Source organism: Humulus lupulus, chromosome 2 (genome assembly GCF_963169125.1).
Source record: "Humulus lupulus chromosome 2, drHumLupu1.1, whole genome shotgun sequence".
NCBI classification, from domain to species: Eukaryota; Viridiplantae; Streptophyta; class Magnoliopsida; order Rosales; family Cannabaceae; genus Humulus; species Humulus lupulus.
In genome coordinates this window covers 169,681,069-169,704,797 of record NC_084794.1, presented here as the reverse complement: position 1 = coordinate 169,704,797, position 23,729 = coordinate 169,681,069, and the positions used below count along the sequence as shown (strand labels likewise).

The 23,729-nt window shown below is 40.0% G+C and overlaps 1 long non-coding RNA gene across 1 annotated transcript; it reads right to left on the bottom strand.

The window, feature by feature from the left end:
• Positions 1-694: 694 nt before the first annotated feature.
• Positions 695-3,573, bottom strand: LOC133818705 (uncharacterized). The gene is made up of 4 exons (XR_009886060.1): positions 3,384-3,573; positions 3,220-3,285; positions 1,586-1,647; positions 695-926 (listed from the first exon to the last, which is right to left on the bottom strand). It is a non-coding gene; the product is annotated as an uncharacterized LOC133818705 (long non-coding RNA).
• Between the last annotated feature and the right edge of the window lie 20,156 nt (positions 3,574-23,729).

Below are 23,729 nucleotides of genomic sequence, written 5' to 3'. Positions count from 1 at the left end.
GATAGATTAAGTCAGGTCGTTACAGAGGAAATTCTCAAACACTTGAGGAATGAGGAGGAATCCCATTCTAGAGAGTTTAATGGAGAGATTTCTAAGGACAATGTGGTGGCTAAACCTCCCAACAACAACAAAGGAAAATGTATTTGGAAGCCTTGGCAAGGGTTACAAACCCTTTGGACCTAAGAAGAATGAAGGAGCCATAATAATGAGCCAATGATTAATTCAACCGAAGAAGAGTTAGTGGCAACACTAAGTGAGATTAATGTCATACATGGAAAGGTAAAATGTTAATGGTATGATACTTGTACCACTATCCATGTTACATATGATAAATCTCTATTCAAGACCTTTGAGACTCACTATCCATGTTACATATGATACCTTTGAGACTTTAAAGGAAGATCATGAAATCCAAATGGGCAATGAAAAAAAGGTCAAATGTTGGAGGCAAGGGAACAATTGATATATTCTTCACTTCCAGCAAGAATGTTCTACTCACTAATATTTTATATGTACTAGAAATTAATAGAAACCTTGTGAGGGGAAATTTGCTTAGCAAATCGGGAATCAAGGTTGTGATAGATTCCAGCAAGCTTACTTGGTCAAAGGGGAACATTTTTGTGGGGAATGGATGTAAAGACCCAAAAATCCTAATACTAAATTTGCAGAATTAAAATCATTATAACATTTAAAATGTCTAAAAAAATTCAGATTAAAAAAAAACTTTTAAGGTAATGTGTGCACACACTAAAAAAATTTACAATAAACATTAAAATCATTAGAAAGTATGGTGATAATCCAACATAGTTTAAAAACATAAGCAAGAGACTCTCTTTTGAAAGTGCAAACACCCATAGGTCAGGCCACATATATACTTTTAGAGGTAGGCTTCGACATCTCACTAGTTCAGCTTTTCTTGCCCTTACCTACAACAAGAACAACTAGGTAAGGGATAAGGCTTAGTAAGTCAATTTAAAAGCATATAAAAACAAGTAATAGGAACCGATGACCCAGTGGTCATTGCCCTCACAATACAAGCTTACCACACTTAGGATCTCAGATAAATCTGAACCCTAATCAAACAATTCAAGAACGCTAGGCATCCTAGCGGTATAACAATATCTTAATCAAGCAAAGCAGAGTATCAAAATCCTGAAAAAGAATATTCAGGCCAGAGCAGAAACAGAATAATAATAATAATAATAATAATAATAATAATAATAATAAATCACATTGGAGCATAAGCACCCCTAGGATTGTACAGACTCCTAAGTTTACTTGGTATACTTATCTTCTGGCCAAAAATTATGATCGTGAACCGATTTAAAAGAACCCAATATAGTTAAATGGAGCATAAGCACCCCTAAGATCGTTTAGACTCCTAAGTTTACTTGGAATACTTAGCTCTTAGGTCTCGGGCAAAACTCAAACCTCTAATATATAATATCTCACATGGAGCGTAAGCACCCCTAGAAACTGTCTCCAATTAAGCCATCTCTTTCTAACTAGCGTATAAGACCTACTTCTAACAAGCAATACACTAGTTAACTCATGTTGTAGTCACGTAAATCATAAACTGACTTACCAAACGTCCTTAGCTGCACGTGACAAATCTTCTTTTAAAGAGTTCCACTTTGTTAGCCCACTCTTTGACATACAATATATTCAAAATGAATTATGGCATTATAGTAGATAAATACCCTACATTGGCATTAATGCCATAACTAAATACCTACCAAGGGTATTTTTGTCATCACACAATTTTAAGCCATAACAGCCTTTAAAACTTTTGACAAACTTTCCCTTATCAAATCTAAAAATTTGAAAGTCTTCTTTTTACAACATTTCCCACTCCGTTCTCACTAAAAACTTTCAAGCTTAACCGATTTTACCCGTTCTTTGATTTTTACCAACAAACATCACATATTTTTCTAAATAAAATCACTTTATTTATAAACTTTCATAATTAAATTTGAATTAATTAAATAAAAAATAATTTTAATAAATTTTGATTAGTTTTTAGATTAATTAAAAGAAATTGGAATAAAAGTTGATTTTATTTTTAAAAAGATTATTTAATTTAAGTCTTGGAAAAATTTGGGTATTGGACCCCTTTTTAAATTCTCTTAAACCAATTAAATAAAACCTCAATAAAATATTAATTTCCAATATTTAGTTTATTCTTAATTTGTTTAGTGGGTTAAACCTACACTAATAATTGCTATAACTAAAACACATTCTTTTAGTCAAATACTTAGAATAATTTCCATTATTTTTCTTAAGTAAAAACTTTGTAAATTAATGTTATAGGTAACCTAATTTAAAAATTTATATTTTAAAAAATATAACTCTAATGATCTTCAAAATTTTCATAACTAAACTTGACTATTAGAAGAAGTTCCTTGCAAAATATTATTTTAAATTAATCTTTTTTACTTGGTGATAACTATTTTTAAAAACCTTACAATAAATCTGCCTATAGGGAAACCAATATTTTAATAATAAACTTTAAAAGTTAATAAAATATTTTTGGTTTTTTATTTAGGTATGAAATTTACTAGGACTATACTTGGATATGTAAACAATAGATATACCAAAAATTAGGTTATTTGAACCATTTTTAATTAACAAAATGGATTTTCAAACTTGGTTGTCCAGAAACTATTTTTGAGCTTTTCAGAATTTTTGTCTAACTTTAAAAACCCATAAATCTCGGCCTAATCATTATTTTTCTTTGAAATTGTACAAAATGATTTACCAATAACATAATAAGGTTCATTATAAAAATCAGCCAAAAACTCAATTTTTTTCCCGTAGAAAATATCACTCAAAGTCCGCTATTTACCCCTTTTTTTTTTTTGTTTGTAAAAGCCATAACTTTGCCAATAGTTAACAATTTTGGGCATTCTAATACATTATACTCATCTACAATTCCTGAAATACACGAAAAATTCCAAGAAAATCCAGAAACAGAGTAGAATCGAGTTTGCTTGACCTGTTGGAAGTCAAGACTAAAATCTGGCAGCAAGCATTTTTAACAAAACTCTTGGAACTTTGGGTTCCAAGCTTCCAACATCACAAAATTAACATGCATGTATGATCAGATCCTAGAATACTATTAATACAATATCAAGGAAGCTAAATACACAATAAAAATGACAGTCAACTCAGCCAACACCAAGATATAATAATTCAAAGGTAAGGCGACCATTTTTATACCTTTGAAGATCCTCCTTGAGTTTTGGTGGCTCTAGACTTTATCCTCTTTGTTTCTCTCCCTTAGATCTTCACCACACACTCCCCAAATAAACCCAAAGTCAGATTATACTCAGATTTTAAAGTAAAAAGATAAGAAATGAAGACAAGAGTCTAAGTGCTCTTACCTTTCTTTCTTAGAAGCTTTTAGAGCTTTGACTTTTTCTTCAACTTAGAGAACTACCTAGGCATTTTCCTTAGAAAATGAAGAAGGGTTTGAGTGTTTGTGTGAGTTAAGAAAAAGAAAAGCAAAGAAATGAGAGGGTGAAGGGAGGGCTCGGCTAGGGAGGGAGTGAGAGAGAATTGAGAGATTTTCATGTAGTAAAAAAAATGAACAAAATGAATTTGTCTTTTGGCTTTATTATTTTTATACCCAAAATAATGAGATGAAAATCAATTGACCTACTTTACCATTCTCCTCATGACTGGTCACCTAAAGTTATTCTAGTCCAAAAAAATATTTTCCTAACTACACTTAAAATCACTTAATTAACTTACTCATCCAATAATAACTTTTTTTTCTTCCAATTTTTCTTATCGGACCAATTTGATTTCTTAACTTATGGTAATTATGTTAAATACGTATTCCCATTTAATTTAATTGGTCACATTCTAATATTTGTAATTCAAAATAATTTAATTAGCTAAAATCTCATTTTTGGCTTAACTGTGCATTTTCTACAAAAATGCAATTTAAAGATTTTTTTCACAAAAATCAAAATTTTTGACCTTAATATAAATTAATCCAATAATTTAATGCCTAATATTATTTTTCCATAATTATGCTTCTCAAATAACAATTATTCAAGAATTTACCCAGTTACCAAACCGCACATTAAACAATTTAAATTCGGCCCGGGACCGAAATGCTCGGTTTGTCACCAAACCGCACATTAAACACTTAGGCGAACATTTTCAACATGAAATTTTCTTCTCAAGTATATAAATATATATATATAGCGACACTCTTAATGGTTACTACCTATGGATGGTTACTTTAATATTAACCATTAGATTAAGATCAACAGTTGTTAATTAATATTTCTAAGAATAATTTTTGATTTTTTTAAATTTTTGGAAAGGCTACCTGATTACATGGCAGTCACATATTTTATTAAATTAAATAATTAAAAAAAATCTTATTTAAGCATTATATATGAAAATTTGAAATTAATGTAGAAATTTTTTTTTTACCTGTTGGTGACTTGCTATATCAAGTCACTATGTTGCCACATTATCATAATTGTTAGTACCCATCCATGGGTAGCATCCATGGGTAGTAACCATTGAGAAGTCTTCCATATATATATATTATTTTTTATAATAATATCCACATATATCTCACCACCCCATTCCTAGTTGCTAGTAGGATCCCGAAACGCGGGGCGTTACAATGGATAAGCTTGTGATGGCATGTCTAAACTCTGTATCTCTATTGATGACATGAACAATAAAGCTTCTAATTCTTCTTGTTATATTCTTGACTCAAATTCTATTATTTTGTGGCATGTTAGACTTGCACTTATAGGATTTAGCACAATTAAATAAACAATTAAATGTGGATTGATTTATTGTGAAAATGTTGAGCATGATAAGTGTGAACTATGTTTAAAATATAAATTGGTTAAGAAATTTTTTCCAAGTTTTAATAGAAATTCTAAATTGTTGGATTTGAAACATAGTGATTTATGTGAACTTAATGACATGTTGACTAGATGAGGAAGTATATATTTTATTACTTCAATAGATGATTGCTCTATGTTCACATATGTTTGTTTGGTGAAGAACAACGATGAAACATTTAATGTGTTTAAAGCTTATAAAGCGAAAGTTGAAAATCAATTAGAAAGGAAAATTAAAGTGCTTAGAAGTGATAGGGGTGATGAATATTTTTCAAATGATTTTAACTTGTTTTGTGAAGAGCATGGAATAATACATGAATGTACCGCCCCATATACTCCACAACAAAATAGTATAGTAGAAAGGAAAAATAGAACATTTCTTGAGATGAATAATGCTATGCTATTACATTCAAAATTGAGTTTTAATTTGTAGGGTGGAACCTTGTTATCCGCATTTCATATTTTGAATCATATTCCCACGAAGAAAAACAATATATCTCAATAAGAGCTATGGAAATGAAAGAAACCAAATATTGGTTATCTTAAAGTGTGAGGGTGTCTTGCTTATTGCAAGAGCACGTACCCTAAAAGGACTAAGTTGGATCCAAGCACTATAAGATGTGAATTTGTTGTGGGCTATGCCTCAAATAGCAAAACTTATAGAATGTTTGACTTGGAGTCTAATGTGATAATTGAATCAAGAGAGGTTGAGTTCTTTGAGAACATGTCATATGATGACAACAAATCAAAAGAACCTATTCAAATTAGAGATCCTCAAGAGGAGACTCCTAAATTCATTGTTGAGCAACCTTTATTGCCTAGAAGAAGCCAAAGGCTTAAAAACTTGGGATCAAGTGAGAAGTTGTTGACCCTGATTTTGGTCAATGACACGGAGTCTAGGAAACGACAAGAAAATGATATAGAGCTTGAAAATAATCTAATGGAAAGATAAAGAACACAGGGATTTATAGTGGTTCGGCCCCAGTGATTGGTAATGACCTACGTCCACTTGATATTATTATTAATATTGAACTCCCAAGGGATGATCAAAGAACAAGGGTTCCTGAGTTTCACGGACCTTAGAAGAAGAAAACAATACAATGATGAATAATAGTAATATAATTCTCCTAGAAAAAAGAGATCGATCCCCTTCCTTGAGCTATCTCTTCTGTATTTATAGGCTCAGGAAGGGTTACATGAATTAGGAAATAATATCTATCCTTAATGATCAGATCTGCAGGTCATAATGAAGATATATTCTCGGATATCATCACAATTGCACATATTTTTACATAAATGAGCGAATATACGACCAGGCTGGTCGTATATAGGATTTGACCTCTTCGTGCAGAAATAATGCTGGTCGATAGGCGAGCTGTATCTCTGCTACATGTCCGCCACGTGTCAAAAATCATTGCCACGTCATCAGCACTGATTTATGGATAAACATTTGCCCTCCAAGTTTATTTATTGCGACCAACAATAAGTAAACTTAGGAAAATAACTTTTCATATGCCCCACGAAATCTGTCAGAACCCTCGTGCGTTTTTGAAAACACTGACCTAATCACGTCTAATCATGCCTTTTCAGTTTTTAAGAAACCATTCCGACGACTGATACACTCCCCCATGCCTTGAAAAAGGTAACTCATGAATACCCCTTTTCGGCACACATCAGCTCTATAAATAATCCCCACAATCTTCTTTTAACTCTTTACACGCCATCTTTTTGCCAAGAACTCTCAAGAAATATATTTCAGAGCCCCGGACTTTAAGGCTTTCAGACGCTTTGCCGAGAATCTCTCGCCTGCAAACTCAAAGTTCTTCCTTCTCAGAATCTCCAATCTTCACTCAGGTAAACTTTCTTCGACGTTTAACCCTTTGAGATGCCATGCATACTGCTTCTGTGCTCTGAGACTTTTTGTGTTCTTGGGTAGAAATTTGTGAAGATTTTGCATATACCGTTTGATGCTTGATAGGGTAGTGTACTTTTGCTCTATATAAGTTAGGAATCAGTTTGATAGTTAGGATCATGGGTTTAGGGCGTAAAATCGAAGTAAAAATTCGATTTTTAGGCTAGCTGAAAAACTGGGTTTTTCTTGCCCCTTTGGAGTTGAAAAAGCTTTTTCAGAAAAAACTTTTTACTTTCACTTTTTGATCCATTTTTCAAACTGCTCGCATAAAACTTAGTGTTTCGGTTAGAATGTTGCTGGTCGATAGACGCGAACAACATTATTCCAACTTTCAACATACGCTCCCAGGCTGTGCGTCTTATCTCCCCTTTTGTCTGTTTGCAGTTTATATGCAAGACCCGTGGGGAGGAGAAAGACCCATTGACGACGATCTGTTGGCTCAACTGCTTGAGGACGAAGAACAACCCTCGATATTGATACCCGATATTCCTTTTTCTCGTATTATTCCAAACACTTCCCCAGTCTTGACCCAAAACATGGCTTGCACCAAAACTAAGGCCCAGAAAAGAAAAACCCCCAACACTTCTCATCAGCCTGCTGCTGATGCTCCCTCGACCAGTGGTCGAGAGGAAAATGTTCCTGATCCAAACATCTAAAGACATGCCCACCCTCGGCACGCTACTCAGCCTGATGTCGAGTGGTATGTAGTCTCTGAGAGTAGGGTGACGGTCAGAATGATCACCAACTACTTAAGAAAATACAGTCTGACAGGGGTGACCCTAGTCAAGCCCAACCCAGACCAAAGGGCTAATCTGCTTGGAGGCGCCTATAGCACCTGGTCGCGGTTTCATGTTGAAGCAGGGGCCACCTTGCCTCTTCATCCATTCTTTCAGGGGGTGGCCAACTATTTTGGAGTTGCTCCTTTCCAAATTACCCCAAACGGATATAGGATGCTTGTAGCACTCTATATTCTGTACAACCAGAAAAAATGGCCCGTGCCATCGCCTCATAAGGTCAATTACTTGTTCGACCTCAAATCTAACCCCAACCATGAAGGCACGGGGTTCTTCCATCTTTGTCATTAGGAAACTGGGCGCACTTTCCTGACTGACACGACCCACATCTCAACCGTGGGGAGGTATCACCAAGAGTACTTCCTTACGCCTGACCTGGTCGCAGACAACCTCGATTTTGCACGAGGAGGTAAAACTTTTGTATCGCTGGTTGGCTTCTTCACTTAGTGTTTTCCTCCACCATGTCTTAAACTTTTGATGTCTTCCAGGCCCGGGGCTGCGACCAAACCCAACTCTGGGAATGGAGTCAAGATCGGCACTCTTAGCCAGCGTGCCAGATGCTGAGAAGAGGGTCAAGAATCTGGTTATAGAGGCTAACCTTAGGTTGGCTGGCCTCTGGGCCCCTCAATCAAATACGAGGGGGCCTTCGGCAGGGAGTGTTCGTGCCGAAGAGGAACCCGAGCAGCAACCTCAAGAGTCTCCTCCGCGGAGGAGACCGACTGGGGTCACGATCAGGGAACCTGCTAGCACTCCTCGAGCAGAGAGGCCCTCGGCCCCCTTGGGGAAAGGAAAGCAGAAGGCCACCGAGCCTGCCGAACTTTCTGACGACTCTTCGGATGACAACGGTATAGTAATTTCACTTTTAAACAATTTTCCAATTCCCTGTCATCTATTCGACGGGGACGAAAATTTTAAATATGCTCCACACTTTGGGTCAGACTTCTTCGTGTAAAAGAATGAGTGTAAGACTAGTAGAGTCTATAGTGTAGCGACTAGTAATAATAGCTCGGGTATTGGACTTTGCAATCCTTTTTTGTTTCTTTTTCTGATGTAATGTGTTTGGCTATTCATGCTATCTCATGGTTCGACTTTGTTCTTGCTTTTCAGGTATGGACTCCACCAATGTATTCGACCTTTACAGCACCCCAGAGGCTACTGCTGCCCCTCCAAGCAAGAAGAAAACCAGTAAGAGACATACTGGGGAGAGCAGCAAGGCGCCTCAGGCGAAGAAGGCCCAGAATGCAGGCCATTCACAGGATGGGCCCTTTATCACCGCGACTTCGCCTTCCCCCCACGAGCAGCAGACTCCATCTGCTGTGGCCGGGTCAACTCCTTCTCCTGCCGCCCCATCTGACCAAACCCAGCAGGAAGGTCTTGCTTCAACGGGGAACCTGATGGTTGGCCGTTCCTTTAGATTGATCAAGGAAAGGATTACCAAAATTTCCAAGCACGATCGCTGCCGAGCGGCAATGGCGGCTACGGAGACAATGGGCATTGACCCAATTCTGAACCGAGCCCTGAATGAGTTCACCAGTGTAAGTTGTCTCCTTTGTGAAATCAGGTCTTCGGTAATTTACTGTTTGTTTAATATTTGTTCTGAATGCAGGCCATGCTAACCCTTATTGCCAGCCGCATCCCCCTAGGTGCTGTCACCGAGGAGGCCAGGACCTCGGATCAACGACACGAGGAGGAACTCAAAGCTGCTAAGGCCAGACATGCTGATCAGTTGGCGGTGGTGACTGCGGAAAAGGCCCAACTGGCTAAGGAGTTGGAGGAGAAGCTGTGGGAAAAACTCATTGCAGGATCTTTATTTATTTTCATGCAATTTACATATTATCAAACAAACATGCAAATTCCTAGAACAAGCTCCTATGAAATTGATACAAATACAAAGTAAAGTAAAAACTTACATTACGCAGCGGAATTGGAACAACTCCATCCTTCAATCTCTCTAACCCTTGATTCCTTTCTATAGCAGAGTATTATCAAGAGATTGAACAAGATCAGCAACACAGTCTTCCTCACCAAGCCTTTGATCAACCTAGAACTAGTGTGGGCTGGTTCTCAACACATGAAATAGAGATCTAAGAAAGGATTAAAGTGTCTAGGTTTTCACTTACCCAAATCAACTGAGACTGACTTGCTTATCAAAACCCTAGATATCATATTCCTTATATAGGCAACTTAATGGAATTTATTTAAATTTAAATTAATTAAAAATAATAAACAAAAATAAAAGCCTTGGGCTGCCATAAATAGACTTGGGTCCAATCTCTTTGTTTTGAATTTAAATCCCAATTGGGCCTAAATTCAAAACCTTTTATTTATTTATTTATTTTTAATTAATTAATTAAATCCTTATTCAAATTAACTAATTATAATTTGAAACTTGATTTAATATTATTTATTTATATTGATACCAATTTATCAATATTAATAAATTTACCCAAAGATTCTCTTTTATTCTCTAAATCTCATATCTTTGTAAATTTTCCAAAATTGACCTGGTCAACTTTAAAAATCCTAATTGATAATTAAATCAATTAATTGAGACATTCTAGATGATTTACTCAAAGGTGATGCGGGGACCATGGATCCATGAAATCAAGCTCCAACAAGTTACCGTGAATTTATTTACGAATAATTCACTACCTTATTAATTCCTCGTGACTCCACTATAGACTCGAAATTGAACTCTTGAATTCATAGAACGTATTTTCAAAACCATAAATACATTATCCATTGTTATAACCATTACAATCAGTCAATCCTCTATCGATGACTTACTAACGAGCTGGGTGCAAATTACCGTCTTACCCCTCATCAGTATTTTATCCTTAACTCCCACTAAGTTCCTTATAAATGATATTTCCGTGAACTTAATCACAGAAATGAGATCTCAATCATTTAACCTTTTGAACAAAGCAATTAAGGAAATCATCTTTTCACTTCTCATACAGAAGTTATAGATTTCGTATCTATGAATAATACTCCCACTCAATTACACTAATAAATCTCCAAGATGTAAGTATGGGCTAGACCGTAGGGTAAGCTGGTAACGAACAAGTCAAAAGATTTAAATAATATAATTAGCAGAATATTATCACTCAGAATTAAGATCGACTTAATATATGGTCAACGTTGTGACATTGATTAGATTTGATAACAACGATACTTATTTATCAATCAATAATCAATATCGGTCCTAGTCCGATGTAACTAAATACATCCGATCTTATCTACTTGGTCGAAGCCTTGGACAAGACATCATACCCTGAATGTGTAAGGAGATCATATCGTAGATTGCCTAATCAGTGAAAATCCAATGCACTAATCTAATCTTAGGACTCGTTCTTTTGAACATATAATTACAACTATAATCCACTGTGACCTAGTCACTATAATTGTAACTATCCATATGTCCGGGATTTTATAAATGTTTGTATTATTTCAATAATCATGTAATAAAACAAGCAAGCAACACAGTTGTCAAACTAAATGATTTCTACCACTTTTATTGATAATATGAAATCGTGCTACATGTCCGACATGGTTTTATAAGGGCATAAAACCCAAAAGAAGCAGAAGTCTCTGGAGAAAGCCCACGAGCTGAGGGACCAATACAAGGAGTGCAATCGCTCTAACTATAAAGTGGATAAGCAGCTCGAGCTAGACTTGATCGCGAGCAGGCTAGAAACTAGAGACATGTTGGACTGAGTTAAGGACTTGGAGAAGACTAACGCTGCCAACTTAGAGAGGTACAAAAACGACACCCTGAGGTGCTTCTATGATTTCTGGAAGCACAATCAGGGTGCCAATTTTGATTATCTTCCTGAGAACGCAAGGAAAGCTGAGCTGGCTCGTTGCGCGGCTCAACTGGCTGAAGAAAAGGGATCGAGGGTCCCTGCTTCCCCCGAAATCTCACTGGCCGCCGGGATGGAGGGTGTAGATAATGAAGCTGTCGACCAGAACCCTCCCTAGGATCCTCCAGCTCCTCAAGCTCCCTAATTTTTTCCTTTTATATTTCTTTTTTAATTACACGACCTACGGGTCGTGATGTAAAGACAATATAATATTTTGGTTTGCTGCACGGGCAACTTTTACTTTTATTTTAAACAATTACATCCAAGCAGTTACTGCTTGCAGTGTAAAAGGACCGCTTTGATATTACAATATATTTGCATATTATTATAACATCTAATTGTTCGCATGACCGAACTTAGCTTAGCACTTTGGTTTGATTTAACGAAATATCAAAATTTTGAAAAATACTCTAAGTGCCCTAGCATGCTTTCACTTATTTTGCTCATGTGTTTACATACCTTTTAACGATATGCTTTGCTTACTTGTACCTTGTATTCCCCCCAAGTGATCGGGGAGCTTTAGGTCCTTGGTCACTTGCCTTGACCAGAACCTGCCCGAACGTTACTCCTCGTAGCAATGCGATTAGAATTATAATACAGCAAAACAACACACGTAATGAGCAAATACTTGTAATAAATACAATAGTTGGCAAGAAATGACTGGCTGAGCACACTCCCTTTTATTCTTGTAGTAAATGGACTAAACATGTCTTTACGAGTGATCAATAAGATCTTACACAAAACTTGTAAAAAGTAAAATTTATACAAGCCAATTCTTTAAGAAGAATTGCTCATTGATAATACTTGCGAAGGTGTTCTCCATTTCAATATCGAGGAACAAGATTTCCATTTAAGCAGGCAAGTTTATAAGTGCCTGGGTGAAGGACTTCATCAATCTGGTAAGGTCCTTCCCAATTTGGCCCGAGTACTCCAGTAGCTTGGTCGCGGGTGTAAAGAAAAACTCTTCGGAGCACAAGGTCTCCAATATTGAACTTTCTTTCTTGAAATTTGGAGTTGAAATACCGGGCAACCTTTTGCTGGTATGCAGCTACTCGGAGCTGGGCTTGTTCTCGCCTTTCATCAATCGAGTCCAAGGATTCCATGAGTAACTGGCTGTTAGAATCCTGGTCGTATGTTAATTTGCGGTGAGAAGGCGGATCCAACTCAACAGGCAACATGGCCTCATACCCGTATGCCAAGGAAAATGGGGTATGACCTGTTGCTGTTCAGTGGGAAGTTCTGTACGACCAGAGGACTTCAGGCAACTGTTCTGGCCATGCTCCCTTAGCTTCTTCAAGTCTTTTCTTCAGTGTATCCTTCAGCATTTTGTTGACTGCCTCGACTTGTCCATTCTCTTGGGGATGAGCAACTGAAGAAAAGCTTTTAATAATGTCGTGGCGTTTTCAAAAGTCTGTGAATAGATCACTATCGAACTGGGTGCCATTATCTGAGACTATCTTTTTTGGCAATCCATAGCGACAGATGATGTTTTTGACCACGAAGTCAAGCACTTTCTTCGTCGTTATGGTCGCGAGTGGCTCAGCTTCGGCTCATTTGGTGAAGTAGTCGACGGCAACCACTGCGTACTTTACACCACCTTTCCCCGTAGGCAAAGATCCGATTAGATCTATTCCCCAAACCGCAAAGGACCATGGACTCTGCTTCTGCTTTAACTCATTAGGAGCTGCTCGTGGGATCTTGGAAAACCTTTGACACTTGTCACATTTTCATACGAACTCTATGGAGTCTTCATTCATTGTTGGCCAGAAATATCCTTGCCTTAGGATCTTTTTTGACAGGCTTTGCCCCCCAGTGTGTTCCCCGCAAAAACCTTTGTGTACCTCCTTCATCAACTCTTTGGCTTTCTCCTTTGTAATACACCTGAGAAGTGGCAGCGAGTATCCCCTTCCGTACAGAAATCCATCGACCAGGATATACCTAGCAGCCTTCTGCTGAAGGGTCCTAGCTTTGTTTCTATTTGCTGGTAGCACACCGCTTGATAGATACTCTACATATGGCGCCCTCCATGTATCCGCCATTTGGATAACTAGAGAGGTTTCTATTGCTTGGATGCTGGGTGCGGGCAGTCGCTCGACTGGCACTATGTTCAGAGTATCAACATCTTTTGCACTTGCCAACTTTTCCAAAGCGTCTGCATTGGAATTCTGATCACGAGGCACTTGCTGTAGAGTGTATCTGCCGAACTGGGCTAACAGATCCTTTGCTTTGTTCAGATAGGCGACCATTTTTAATCCTCGCGCTTGATACTCTCCCAAGATCTGATTCACGACTAGCTGAGAATCACTATAAATGTCAAGCGCTTTTATGTTCATATCCTTGGCTAACCGCAGTCCAGCGAGCAATGCTTCATATTCAGCCTCATTGTTAGAGGCAGTGAAGTCAAATCTTATTGCACAGTGAAATCGATGCCCTTCCGGCATTACCAATATCACTCCTGCTCCTGCGTGGGATTCGTTAAATGATCCGTCGGTGAAAAATTTCCACGAGGGTGCTTGGGTTTGACATTCAGGCTCGCTAGTCTCCTCGATCTGCTCGCTACTGTGGGCTCTGTGAACTCGGAAATGAAGTCAGCTAAGGCTTGTCCCTTTATCAATGCTCGTGGCAGGTAAGATATGTCGAACTGCCTGAGCTCGACTGCCCACTTTAGTAGTCTTCCAGCAGCCTTTGGTTTTTGCAGAACTTGCCGAAGAGGCTGGTCGGTCAATACCGTAATCAGATGGGCTTGGAAATAAGGCCGCAGCTTCCTTGAGGCCAATACTAAGCAGTAGGCTAACCTTTCAATGGGGGGATATCTTAATTATGCTCCAATCAGCCTTTTGCTTATGTAATAGACAACCTTCTGCACACCTTCTTCTTCTCTCACCAGAACAGCACTAGCAGTGTAATCTGTGATTGCCAGGTAGACGAACAAAGTCTCTTTATCTATTGGCTTCGACAAGATGGGCAGCTGCGCCATATGCGCTTTCAGTGCTTGAAAGGCCTGTTCGCACTCATCTGTCCATTCAAATTTCTTGCTGCCTCTAAGTAGATTAAAAAATGGGACACACTTGTCCGTTGATTTTGAAATAAATCTACTAAGGGCGGCAATTCTCCCAGTCAGACTTTGGACATCCTTAATCTTCACTGGAGACTTCATCTCGATCAAGGCTTTTATCTTCTCGGGATTAGCTTCAATTCCTCTTGAGTTAACTATGAATCCCAAGAACTTTCCTGATCCAACTCCGAAGGAACATTTGAGGGGATTCAGCTTCATCCTATATTTATTAAGGACGTTGAAGCATTCCTGCAAGTCCCTTACATGTCCTTCTGCCTTCTTCGACTTAACTAGCATATCGTCGACATAAAAATCCATGTTTGCCCCGATCAGCTCCTTAAACATGTGGCTGACGAGTCTCTGGTAAGTCGCACCAGCGTTTTTCAAACCAAAGGGCATCACCTTGCAACAGTAGAGCCCTGTATCGGTTCGAAAGCTAGTGTGATCCTCATCAGGGGGATGCATACTAATCTGGTTATACCCAGAGTATGCATCCATAAATGAGAGGATCTCGTGTCCTGCAGTGGCATCGACCATCTGGTCGATCCTCGGGAGTGGGAAGCAGTCTTTAGGGCAGGCTTTATTGAGGTCTGTAAAATCCACGAACGTACGCCACTTGCCATTCGGCTTGGGGACGAGTACAGGATTGGAGACCCATGATGGATAAAACGCCACCCTGATGAACCCATTCTCCTTCAGCTTCTGGACTTCTTCCTTCAAAGCTTTCGATCGGTCTTTGTCAAGCAGCCTTCTTTTCTACTACACAGGTGGAAAGCTTTTGTCAATGTTCAGGACATGGCTGATGATTGCAGGATCTATCCCAACCATGTCTTTATGCGACCAGGCAAAGACGTCCTGGTTCCTTTTTAAGAACTCCACCAGTGCTTGTTTTGTTGTTATCTCTAAGTTTTTACCGACTTTCACAACTCTAGTCGGATTCCCCTCATCGAGTTAGAATTTTTAAGGTCCTCAATGGGGCCTACTTCTTCTTCGAAATCCCCAAAGTGAGGATCGAAGTCTCTATCCTCACTTTGGGCAACGTCCTATTTGGTGAGATTATCACCTGAGCGGGCTTGAACATCAAATGCAATTTGCAACTCTTTTCCGGCGGCATCCCTCGATACACCCTTTTTTGCCTTGGTGATCGAGGCGTTGTAGCATTCTCTCGCCTCTCGCTGGTTTCCCAGTACGCATCCTACTCCTGCGTTTGTTGGGAATTTCATGGCGAGGTGCCATACAAAAGTGATGACTCGAAGGTCAACCAGAATAGGTCTCCCTACCACGGCATTATATGCCGAAGGACAATCAACCACTATAAAAGTGGTGAGTAATGTCCTGTTAGCAGGCGCGGTACCTGCTGTGACTGGGAGTCTAATTGACCTTACTGGGGTGAGCCCTTCTCTGGAAAAACCATAAATGGTTTGGTTGCATGGCTCTAGGTCCTTGATGGACAGTTTCATCCTTTCCAGCGAGGACTTATATAGGATGTTGACTGAACTTCCTGTATCGACCAACACCCTCTTCACCATCATATTTGCGATTTGAACATCCACGACTAGCGGATCGGAGTGTAGGAATCACACATGCTGGGCGTCGTCATCAGAGAAGGTGATCGATTCCTCCTTTGTTCGAGCCTTTTTGGGTGCATGATCCTCGACACTCATCATCTCAATGTCCTGGTCGTGGCGTAGGATTTGAGTGTATTGTTCCCTTGCTTTTCCACTATCTCTTGCAAGATGTGGGCCTCCACAGATGGTGAGTAGGGTACCTGCCACGGGAGCTAGCTGTAAAGGTGGCGAGCGCTGGCATGCAGGCGCCGACTCGTTGCCACCTTGAGCCTCTCACTGAGAACCTCCCGCGGCTCGTACATATCTTCTTAAGTGTCCTTGTCTTATCAGGAACTCAATCTTTTCCTTTAGCTGGTTACACTCATTGGTGTCGTGCCCGTAGTCGTTATGATAGCGACAGAACTTTGTCGAATCTCTCTTGGAGATATCCTTTCTTATAGTCGCGGGTCGTCTGTAGGGCACGCTCGAGCTGGTCGCTTGGAACACCTCGGCTCGTCTTTCGACAAGGGCTGTGTAATTGGTGAGTTTCGGTTCATACCAATTATTTTTGGGGCGTTTACTCTCGGAGGTCGAGGGTTCGCCATTCTCCCACTTTCCACCATTTTTACCGTTGCCATTCCCGTTGCCTTTGTCGTTGCCATTGGGCTTAGACCCGTTGGCGGCTTTGGCGGGTTCTTCTTTGGGCCCCTTGTCCTTTGCTGGAGATTTACCTTCATTGGCAATCGCGTCCTCGAGCTTGATGTACTGATCAGCTCGATCTAAAAACTCCTGGGTAGTGTTAACCCCATGCTTCCTGAGGCTAATCCAGAGAGGAGAATGACGCCTAACCCCAGCGGTTAGGGCCATCATTTTGCCTTCATCGCCCACAGTCTTGGCTCCTACTGCGGCTCGCATGAAGCGCTGAACATACTCCTTCAAAGGCTCCCCATCTTTTTGGCGTATCTCGACCAGTTGGTTTGCCTCAGTGGGGTGCACACGACCCGCATAGAACTGTCCGTAAAACTCCTTCATGAACATTTCCCAGGATATTATACTTGCAGGAGGGAACTTAGAGAACCACTCCTGAGCGGCATCAGAAAGGGTCGCTGGGAAGATCATGCAACGAGCATCTTCAGAGACTTTCTGAATGTCCATTGGTATCTAAAATTTGTTTACATGAGACACCGGGTCTTCGTACCCATCAAAGTTTGGTAGAGTTAGCATCTTGAACTTACTGGGGGTTTCTGCCACAGCAATCCTTTGTATGAAAGGGGTACCTCTCCTCCGATCGTACTCGATATGCGATGTCCACCCCCCGACCAGCTGCTACACAGCCTGGTTCAGGGCATCGATTTGAGCTTGAACGACTTCAGGAATTAATGGGGCCTCTGGTGCCGGGGGAATGTACTCATCGTGCCTTTCTCGGCAGTCGTTGAGTACATCCCTCAAGTCGTCGTCTCTTCGCCGCTGCTCGCTGGCTCCGAGCCGGCTAAAGACGTTGTTTTGTCTGGGCTGCCCCCAACATTATGTCCTCCTTGTTGGTCTTCTCTAGGTGGTGGGCTTCTGCCTCCACCTCTCTCCTCGTTTCACCGACCAACATTCCCTCTGACTGAGTCGGCCTCATTGTAGCCGTGGTCATCTCTGAACCTTGACTGGCTATGGTGGGACCGACTGTTTCCTCTGTTGCCTCCTTGGGCCGGAACTTCCCGAGCATTAGGGGGAGGCCTGCGCTGGTCGGTGGGTCCCCGTGCATTGTCATGCCGTGGAGGGCCCCTGATCGCAGAGCCTGTCTCTGATTTCCTTCTGTTGTCAGAAGGACGTTGCCCCCTGCTCAGTGGGTGCGTCTCTTCACCCCCTGGGCGTCTAGGGATTCGGGGCTGTTGCCCGGCCCTATTCTGCCTGGGACGCGGGGGATTGCCTCGACCAGCCTGGGATGGAGGCTGCGTCTCAGGCTCCCTAGGTGGGACATCATCCTGAGGCATTGGTGGTTGCTCCGGCCTTTGAGGGCTTGTCGGCTGGAGCGGAGGGCTAGGATTGGGACCTCTTTGAGGTGGTCCACTCGGGGGTTGATCAGGCTACGAGGCAGGTGGAGCCCGATTCCTAGCCAATTGGAGGGCTGCTTCAAGGGCTGCAATGGCATCCCTCTGACGACGGTCCATCTCCACCTGTCTCTTGCTCAGCTCTTGGCGCTGGCGCTCTATCTCCCTCTGCTGTGATGCCATTATCTCGATGGCACTCTCTTAATTGGCCCTCAGAGCGGCCTGTTCATCTTGCAACACCCCCAATGTTGTCTTCAGGGCCTCAGAGTCTACTTCCTCCTCATCGAACTCCAAATGAGGTTCGTCTTCAGCCATGTTTGGTGGAGGAGGCTGGGATGGAGCGGCAACAGCTTGTCTAGTTTTCTTGGTAGTCTTTGCCATTAGATTTTCTTGAGTTAAACTCTCAACGAAAGCACTAGAATGTTGACCTTGATTTTGGTCAACGACACACAGTCTAGGAAACGACAAGAAAATGATATAGAGCTTGAAAATAATCTAATGGAAAGATAAAGAACACAATGATTTATAGTGGTTCGGCCCCAGTGATTGGTAATGACCTACGTCCACTTGATACTATTATTAATATTGAACTTCCAAGGGGTGATCAAAGAACAAGGGTTCCTGAGTTTCACGGACCTTAGAAGAAGAAAACAATACAATGATGAATAATATTAATATAATTCTCCTAGAAAACAATACATGAATTAGGAAATAATATCTATCCTTAATGATCAGATCTGCAGGTCATAATGAAGAGATATTCTCGGATATCATCACAACTGTACATATTTTTACATAAATGAGCGTATATACGACCAGGCTGGTCGTATATAGGATTTGATCTCTTCGTGCAGAAATAATGCTGGTCGATAGGCGAGCTGTATCTCTGCTACGTGTCCGCCACGTGTCAAAAATCCTTGCCACGTCATCAACAACTGATTTATGGATAAACAGAAGTGCTTTCAAGTAGAGACACTATATCTTGTAGAAGGAAATAATAAGGAAGTTACAGGAAAATATATGTTATAACAATTTTTGGGGCATGATGACGTGTTAAAAGAATAGCAATGGTTATGATCTTAGACCTTGGGGCATGAAGACGTGTCAAATAATAGCAATGATTAAGATCTCAGACATGGTCATTATTTCTCTCATAGGAAAAATGATAAGAACTTGTGGCTATCCTGTTCTCACAAAGTAAGCAACCCCACGCTAATAAAAGAACCTTGTTCCCCCATAACCTATGCAAGACCATTCATGTTTGCTCAGAACAAGCGATCATGTGCTAACAGAGAAGTCTGATCATCCACGCATGGTCTTCTATTTCTGTTCTTACAAGACAAGCTATCACATGCTAACACTAGGATTTTGGTCACCCAGTAACACTCTTTTATCCCTGTTCATTCATAAGTGCCTGTTGGATGCTAACAGAGATGCTTGGCTACGTACCTTTGTTAGCATATGCCTGTTCATTCAAGACAGGCTATCTACACTAACAAAATTTGCAACGGATGACAAAGTCTCCATTTATTGAAGTAAAATTGTATTCATGTAATTATAATGTTGTAATGTATTATTTATGGGACAAACCCAATAGCTTAGGCCCACAATTTAAATGTAAGCCTAACATCCTCACTATAAATAAGAGGAGTTGGGATCCCAATGGGGGGAAACACATAATGCCGAAACCCCATTCTTGTACAAACCAGTCCTTATGTAATAATCAAAGTGAAGGAGGACTATAGAATAACCGGTAACACAAGTTTGTCGGAAACTATGGTTCTTCAAGCTTAAATATCAATAAAAGTGACTAAGTGGACGTAAGTCATCGTTTTTGGGCTGAACCACTATAAACATGGTGTTCTTTATTTATTTTAAATCTCAATTCTTGAATCCATGCTCTAAGATCTCAAATTTTACAAAAAATTGAGTCAGCAGTTTGGTGCTTTTATTGAGAGAGCAGAATCAAGAGGAAGATATTCAATTTGATGAAATCTACAAATGAAATATTTGATGAAATCATCTCCGAAGAACCCCCAACTTCGACAAGGATTGGGCAAATACATCTGTTCGTTTGTACCTAAGACATCTATGGTTAAATTGCTAATCGTAAGCAAACACCAGATTCATCCAAGACAAATCATGGATCTGCATGAGGAATTATTTTACCCCAAGTGTGTTCAAGCCAATGTTAAAATTAAAATTCCATTGATTCTGTTGTATCATGTGGAACGACCACGACGACGAAAGGAGAAGACCACCTATGGCGGCGTCTCATTCAAGCTATTAAGAGTGATAAATCAACTATTTGGAACCTTAATCACATAAATTTTTTTATGGAAGAAATGGGTATCAAAATGAAGCTTGTAAACCTTGAAAAATTGTATGTTCACTCATACGTAACAAACACGAACATAAAAAACACAATGACGATGGAGCCTACAATAAGAAGAATTGTTCGCATTATATCAAACAAATGCAATCTATTCGCCTATGTGTATACACTTGGTGAGAACACAATCAAAACAAAGGCTACACTAACACATGTATAACCTGGTCGCTCATGTATGCCTACAAGGAATGACAAGGATTAAAAATGAAGAAAATCAAGATTCTGCTCTTTCAAATGTTGTTTCAAGCTCTCATTCCCAAGAGGAAACTTGTTCACTCATCTATGCATATATAGTATGAACAAGAATCCTGTTCGCCCATCTCCATAGGAAAAAAAGAACAACACAAAGGAAATAATGCAATTGTGAGCTGACTTATACGACCCGTTAGGGACAACTTGCAAGAATCATCACACCCATTTCAAATTCAAGCTCTCGCATCAAGGAGATACATGTTCGCTCGTTGAAGTGCATTTAAAATGAATAGGACTAAATGTAGCTTCAAACAGCAGAAAATAATCTTGCTCTACCATGCATGCTTGCAAAGAGCGAACAAAGATCAAGATGGCACTTGCGGGACTGAACAAAGCTTCAAACAAAAAAAATAATACTACTTGCCCATGTATGTGTTGAACCCCAAAAACACGGGCTAAATTACTTAGCACGGGGTACAGCTGGCAGACAACCATATGAAGAAAATGTACGTATAAAGAGTATCTTGTTAACTTTGGAGTGAGTAGCTCAAGCTTACTTGATAGCCTACGACAACCAGAGTCTCCATGTAACGACCCAAAATCACTAATAAGGCTTAAGGGCCTTGATTAGCGTGCTGGGAGGGCATAATTGGTTTATGTGTGATTTAAATGATTAAATGCATGATTATATGATTATATGGATATGTGGAATGCATGTTTATGAGTATTAATATGCATGTGGGCCTTGTTTAGCTTATAGGGGCATATTTGTAAGTTTGGCCCGTTGAGGGCATAAATGTGATTATATGTGATAAATTGTTGAGACCACATTATTATGTGGATATATTTGTAGCATATGGCTCGAGACGGTCTTAGTGGGCGGATTGGCGAAATAGTCACGGCGGGGATTTATACCCGGCTTAGGGGAGCCTCGGGGTATTTTTGGAAATTTAGAAATTATATCGGGGGTGATTAGACATTGGGTAAATAATTGGTGATTAATTGGATGATGGGATTTAAGTGGTAAATATTAGGAACATTTGGGGAATTAGCGAGAATTGGGAACAATGACTATTTTACCCCTGGATTTAGTTAAGGGTTAGTTTTATTTGGAAGGGTAACATGGTCTTTTTGATATTAGAGGATATAACCAGATTTTATTTTAGAATACAGGAGAAGGCTGTGGAAATTACTGAAGGAAAGAAAGAAACAGAAATATTTTGTCTCTCTACTCTCACGATTTCTCCTTACTCTCTCTCCCTTGGTGTTTGATTTTTGGGGCTGTTGAAGGAGGTTAGAAGCTTGAAGACTTGAGGAATATAAGGTGTTAACTCAGGGAATTCAGCTAAGAAGCTTGAAGGTCTAAAGCTGGGGAAATTGGGCTGCAATAGGAGGCAAAAATTCTGACTGAATTCTTTGGTTTGCTGAGTTTAAGTATTAAGATTGAGGTATGTGTGAGTGTGGTATTAGATTGGGTATTGGGTAGGAATTTCATTGGGTATTGCTGTGATTATTATGTCTGAATTGAAGTATGATTTCTATGTTAATTATTGAGAATTATTGGATGAAAATAAGTGAATATGGGTCTAAATTCGTAGTGGATTGGTGTTTAATTGGGGAGGTTTTGAGGGAAAATTATGGGTAGAACTTGGGTATTCTCGGCTGGGAAAAGGAGGAGAAAACCCAGGTTTTCTCTAGGTTTGTAGGGCGTGCCGCGACCTAGCCTGGGGGCGCCGCGGCAAATGTGGCCCTTTTGGCCTGGGATGCTCTCTGACTTGGGGCAAGTTGCGACTTGCTGAGCCAAGTCGCGACCCGCTTGAGAATTTTGGCTTTGGAAGTGTTTTAAGAATTGTTAGGGCTCAGGGGTTCGAACCTAGGTGCTCCGGACAATTTCTACTACTCGATTTAGTAGAAATTGAGGTCATGGAGGCTAGTTTATGTCTCCTAGGTATTTTATTTCCTGATTGGAAGTTGATAGAAATAAATGGCCTTTGTGACTAGGTTTATCGCCAAGGCTCAAGGCTAAGGACCGTGCTCGGAACCAGTTCACATTCTCCGCTCGGAATTAAAGGTAAGAAAACTGCATCCATTTGTGTGGCTATGTTGGGACTGAGGTTCCCTATATTTGAATATAAATTCTATATGATCACGATATGCCATGTGAGCATGAAATAAATGGCCTAAGAGTGCCAAAATTGATATTTGCGCACAGGACGTGGCTCGACCATTGGTAGCTGAGGTTAGTTAAATAATCACTGGGCTCGGCCTACGCGAGCCGGAGATAGTTGGTTAAATAGAGGGTGCGGCCTAAGGGCGTCGACCTTGAGTATTGAATGATATGTTTACTGTTGTTAATCTGGTGATTATTGCATGTTGAATACCTAGATGATAGATTGTTGATTTGTCGATTGTTATAATTGATTATGTGAATGCTATGACTTGCTGAATATCTGGTTAATGTCTTGTGGATTATTTGACTATCGTTATTGTTTATGCTCTGTATTATGGTTTTCTTGCTGGGCTCTGTATTATGGTTTTCTTGCTGGGCCTTGGCTCATGGGTGCTACGTGGTGCAGGTAAAAGCAAGAGTAAGGTGAATCAACCCTGAGTTGGAGAGCTCTGGGGGCGGAATGTACATAGTCAGCTGCTCGGTCGCCATGACCGAGGGATGGTACAGGGACAGGAGAACCTAAAATGCCTATTTTGCCATTAGAGTGGCTTGTGATTTAAACCCTATTTTTGAAATTTTTGAAATTTTGTACACTGTTCTTTAAACCCTATTTTTGGGATCCCATGGATTAAACATTTATTTAAATGCAATTTATCTATTTATGACCAAAATCTTTTAAGCCTAACTCAATTATGGCTCTAGTGTCACATTTTTAACTAAACGACTTGATTTGCGAGTTTTGCACCTTTATAAACACACAGTGTAACACTCTTGGTTGCCCATGGCGTTACAACTTGGTATCAGAGTGGTCTAGGTTGAAGTGTTCCTGGAGACTAGCTGGACATGTACATTCGCCGCTAAAGACAAGCTCGACTCAGGGTTTGGTAT